This window comes from Lepeophtheirus salmonis, chromosome 1 (genome assembly GCF_016086655.4).
Source record: "Lepeophtheirus salmonis chromosome 1, UVic_Lsal_1.4, whole genome shotgun sequence".
Lineage (NCBI taxonomy): Eukaryota > Metazoa > Arthropoda > Copepoda > Siphonostomatoida > Caligidae > Lepeophtheirus > Lepeophtheirus salmonis.
Genome location: NC_052131.2, coordinates 9,258,271 through 9,264,069, shown reverse-complemented (window position 1 = coordinate 9,264,069; position 5,799 = coordinate 9,258,271). Strand labels below are relative to the sequence as shown.

The 5,799-nt window shown below is 28.3% G+C and overlaps 1 pseudogene; it reads right to left on the bottom strand.

Annotated features, from left to right (window-relative positions):
• Positions 1-5,013: 5,013 nt before the first annotated feature.
• On the bottom strand, positions 5,014-5,590 carry LOC139907449 (uncharacterized; annotated as a pseudogene).
• Positions 5,591-5,799: the final 209 nt, after the last annotated feature.

Sequence of the window (5,799 nt, the reverse complement as noted above, 5' to 3'; positions counted from 1 at the left end):
TCTTAAAAACATTTATTTTATGAAAATATATAAATAATATAAATATTTCAAACATAAAGAAGATTTAAGATTAAAGTAGCACTTTGTATTTCTGGCTTAATTACTCAGAGCTATGACAAATAAAAAAAATTAGGACAACATACCTACATCTGTTTTTTATTGGTTGGTAGTAATTATAGATTATAACAGTAAGTAGGTAGTTTTTTCACCAATTGCATCTAAATAAAGTTACAACATAGAAAGAAGTCTAAAAAGTCAAACACAATTATCTAATCTTTGCTGTTGATTAATAATCATCTCTAGAACTTTCCAATTCCCTCTTGACTCTTAATACAAAGGACTTGTCCAGGTTGAAGAAGTTTGTCATCTTAATTCTCTCTCGTAGTGCGCGGATAGCAACAAGGACACTTTGCCTTTTCCATGATAGTTGTCAAAATCCTTCGTTAATTCATGCCATTTTTTTAATTGACACCAAAGACACTTCTTGTTAGCCACTAAAACAACAATCCTCACTCTACCTTCACATGAATGTAAATGATATATTTCTATCATAATATATCATAACTGGACAATTGCAACACATGCTGTAACTAAGCCCTTCGTACGTTACAGTATCTCAAATTTCTCCAGTAAAAGTCAGTGTGTATTTTTGATCAACTGATAGCAAAATATGCATAACACCAAGTGACTGCAAAAACTATAAAAACTCCCTTTTTTAATTCAAAAATATTTAGCGAATAATTGATTGAAAATTTAATTTTAATTAAGAAATGAAAAAACTTTTTATTATTTAGTATACTTTTAATAATCAAAACATTTTGATCTTTGTAATACTATGTCTGCTTACTTTTATTTATTAAACTTTCTTATCTACTTATAATAGCAAATTAAAAAAAGTTGAGAGCTTTTTTTTCATATTAATATAAAAAATATCTTTGCAATATCTTTTATGTATACTAAAATTCCTTTTTCCAATTTTTTTTCCGGATGCCACTAAACTACGTTTTCAGTTTTTAACATATTCTGGAATTATTAATCGAGGGTCTTAATAATTGTATATATGTCAGTGTTGCTGGAGTCATGGAGGGAGCAAGAATCAGTTATTTCTTCTTATTGTTTAGAGCCCTTCGGTGAGAGTTATAATAGTATAAATATGGCGCCTGAATTTATTATAAAGTGATTTTCTTAGGGGATACTTCAATTTATCTTTCCTATAGGGAAAAAACGACGCCATATTTTTTCTTCCTTTGACATATAGAAACTTCATTAGTATTTTTATTAGTTCATCATGGAACGATATAAATTTGATCAGCAATTGCAAATTATCAAAATGTATTATTAAATAACCGTCCAATTGCACAATTGATTTTCATCGCAAAATCTTCTTCAGTGATAAAACTTATTTTTGACTGAATGGCTTTGTTAATAAGCAAAATATGCGTTTGAAGGGGATGCAATCCACAAGTGCTTCACGAGACATCATTGCAGCCCGAACAAATTATTTTTTAGTGTGGACACCATTCTAGAGGAATCATTGGTCAATTTTTTTTTGTTGATGATCAAAACGCCACGTTACTTTATATGGAAATTGCTATAGCACCATGATAACTAAGTTTTTTTTTTTTTTTTGGGGGAGGGGGCAATGGAACTGTATGGACATGGCAAACATGTGGCTTGAACAAGACAGTGCCAATTGTTACACATCAAACGTTACCATGGATTTATTTCAATGAAAATTTGCTGTGTGCATTATTTCGAGAAATGGACCAAATGATTGGCCGCTTCGATCGTATGATTTAATGCCTTAAGATTATTTAATTTGGGATCATGTGAAATCATTGGTCTGCATCAATAAGCTGGTGACAATAGAAAAGCTCAAAAAAATATCGTATACCAAATTGTTGCAATATCGGCCCATTTTTTGTAAAAAAGTAGAGGAAAATTGTGTTCATCAATAGGAATTCTGTAAACATTCTTGTTGTAGTCATGCTAGAGAAATCGATTTTTATATACTAATGTATGTATATGTTTATAATTTGTACTGAAAAATACTTTTGTCTAAATCTTTAACCTTTTGTGTTTTACTTATAAAAAAATTGAAGCGTTTTTAATGAAAACCCCGTTATCAGTAATATTATGAATATATATGAAAAAAATAAAATGTTTTATGAACACCAAGCACAATACACGCTTTAATTTTCAAAATAATACATTAAATATTTGTCTTAAATTAGTGCCAAAATGTACAATGAATGACAGAGAATGCCATTAGTCATTACTACAAGATTGCATCATCACTAAATATTGTATTTGATATAAATGCATAGTGTTTTTTTCTGTTCCATTATTTATAGAAAACAAATTTCTGTTCTACTCCTTCATTTTTCAAAAATATATTGCAAATAAATCTTCAATGGACGTCTAATAGATTAATAATCAAAGTAATTGATCAATAAAGACTGTACTGTAAATAAAGCAATCAATTATATAAGAATATGAGATTTCACATAGACATAAAGACAAATACCAATATTCCTTTTTTCTTAGAGAATTTCCATTCCTACTGACTTTTTTTCTATAATCAATTAACATTCATCATTTTTTTTTATTTAATTTTTTTTTGAAGATATTTAATATATAAAACAAGATTTTTTATTACTTATTTTAATGTTAATAAACTATGTTTTACCTTTACTCCGTCAAAAGGACAAGATAATCGATATTGAAGCTTAAAAATTTAGCAATGAAGGCATTATGTTTCTCTAATATTGGATTACATACGTTGTGAAAATAAACTATTTGGAAATTTTGAAGACAAGTAATTTTGTAATCAAATCGTATGAGCACCTCAAATATATTGCTTAGCATAATGCTTTCCAAAATATGGGATCATATATTCGTCAATTGAGACATACTCGGGTATTTTTCAATACTTTTAATCTTTTTTTTTTTTGCAAATTTGGTCAGTAGTGCTAAGCAAACGAGATAAACATAAATAAATTGTAACATTCAAATATATTTTAACAATTTTTTTATTTACAAACAGCCGGAGTGTTGATATATCCATGTCAAAAATTACTTTGGAAATAAATGCAAGGAGAAAAAAAACAACAATATTCAGTGTAGTACCTTAGTAAAATTTAACATTTTCTTATGGCTATTATTACAAACTGACCTAAAAACTGAAGGATCATAATTACTACAGGGGAACTGTCTAAGAAGATATTGTGTGGCCATATGCAAAGCGGTAAAAAAGTGTTTGGGAAAGGCCATTAAGGCCAAAATGTATCATTTTAGATAACCTCTGTATATTTTTTTTCTTTGCTTAAATGCTCAATCTTTGCTAGTTTTAAATTTAATATGGAACCGTTTAAACTAACCAGCATGTATATATATATATATACAAGGTGTGTACATACTATTATTAATCACTTTTTCATTTTAGGAGATGCATATCAAACATGTATATATACATACATGCTATTATTCCCTCATACTGCCCTCTTACTGAGTTATTAAGCCATTAAAAACGTGTGTCTAATAAGAAAAAAATAACGCCCTTAAAAAAAAACAGAATATAATTTCTGCATGAACATTATTTTTTTATGACATCTTTCAATATTAATATTTTAATGGGCTTAAAGTAAATTTTTTGTTGCAATATATTGCCTGCCAAAGAACACTTACATCAAAATCTTATAACCGGAGATGTAGAAAGGAAAGCCTTGATTTTCGTAATGAATTTCTGACATCGGAAGAAAATTATTTTAAAAATTGTTATTACAAAGTGTTTTCATTTACATCAAAGATGGCATAATATATCCAAAGTGACGTCATTTCATGGGATAGGGTGTAGATATAATTTTTGACAAATATATTTCCAACTAACAAAATATAAGGATAGAGAAATTGAATATAATGACATTTAAAATTTATAAAATATTTATAACACATTCAATAAATCATATTAAATGATATATACTTTTTATACGTAAACATCTTGGTGAACACAAGTTTTTTATTCCAATTAATATAAACTTACATTTAGAGTGTAGGTCTTTCTTTCTATAGGACTAAAAACTCAAATCCCGTCAATTTCATTCTTGGTCTGGTACAATTTATTCCTGCATATGAAAAATGAAGATAAATGATTAAAAATTGATTTTGAGTAGATCATTAAGAGAAAATACTGGCTATGTGTAGACGCGTGTTGTGGGAGCTGGGATATTAATTAAATATAAGTGGTATTTTTAGAGTTTATTGTGAATTTAGTTTCGATACATCGAATAGTGAATCTTCCATGGACTGTGTATTATTTTATTTTAGCATATTCAAATCCATATCTCGTCGTTGACTTCATACACTAATGAAACTTTTGAGTCACGCAAAGACCCAGGATATAATTTATACTTTAAAAAAGTACTCAAAACGACAGATAAACAGTTATTAATTAATAAATATTGCATATATATTGAAAAATGCATACTTGTATGTAGTGGTGCATTAATTAAGTTATCGCAAGTAATGGGTTATTATTATTTTTTTTTAGCCTATTCGCAACATTTATTCATCATACTCTATAACCTTTTGCTTGACAAATATTTTATAAATTTCCATCAACATTACACATCTTAACATTTATTGCTTTAACATTATCGCAGTGGCTACATAGATAAAAAAATAAAACATATCGGAAAACAGAACAAAAAAAGTTAACTATTAATCTCTAATACAATAGAAAAAGTTGAATTAGCCAAGTCATATGGAAGTTTATTTCACTATTATAAATCTAGGCGTATAATCATTAAATGAACACAAATTTGACAAAAAACTAAATTTTAAAATACTTCTTATAAAAAATATAGTAAAAGGGCTTAACCATATTACCACACTTAATTATTTTCATCAAAAATTTCGGTTTCAACTATTATTACACATTTAATTAATAAAAATTTTCAAAAAAAATATTCGGATAATGTATCTTGTATGTACTTAAATAAACACAAAATTTAATTAGTAAAACATGATAAAAATTAGGACCAAAGTAAAAAAGAGTCCACTAAGAAATGCAGCTCCTCGCAGAGAAGCCGAATCATTGCAAATATCTTCATCGCAGTAACAGAACATGTGCTTATTCTGATCATCAGCATCTCGCTTGGACCTCTTCATATTGTCCTCAAGTTTATCCGAATATTCAACATCACGAGGATTGGAGCCACCGTCCAATTTTTTAACCTCAGACTTAGAAATGTATACATTGGGAGGGAATGTAAGGAATTTTAAAGGTAATTTCCTCTCCACTTTTAGCCTCATCAACTAAACTATCTGTAGTGTCCTTCTCCAACTCTTTCATTTCTTTATCAATCATTGTGTCCATATCATCATCATCATCTACCTCAAAAGGTTCAGAGGGATCTTGGATAGCACCACATTGATACTGAATCCCCACGATATCCCCTTTCTTATTCGAACATACCATTTTTAGACAATTTATTATGTCTTTAGAACATTGCGTTCCATCGAGACTGGGAGGGTGGGCAGGAGATCCAGTGCCTTGGTAACATTTAATACCCTCATAACCATTCAAATAGGCGAGTGTGATAATTAAAGTAAAGGTATATTTATAAGCCATTTTATATATTAAAAATCGTTGACTGTCTTAGTTATTAGATTCAAAACTCATGGGTTAAATATATGATACAATAAAACTGCAATTTTTATTTGTTTTTTTTCATCCCAAAGAGGTATTTATTTAATATTTTTGAGTGTTAAGCGATGTATGTGTAATATGGTTTATTT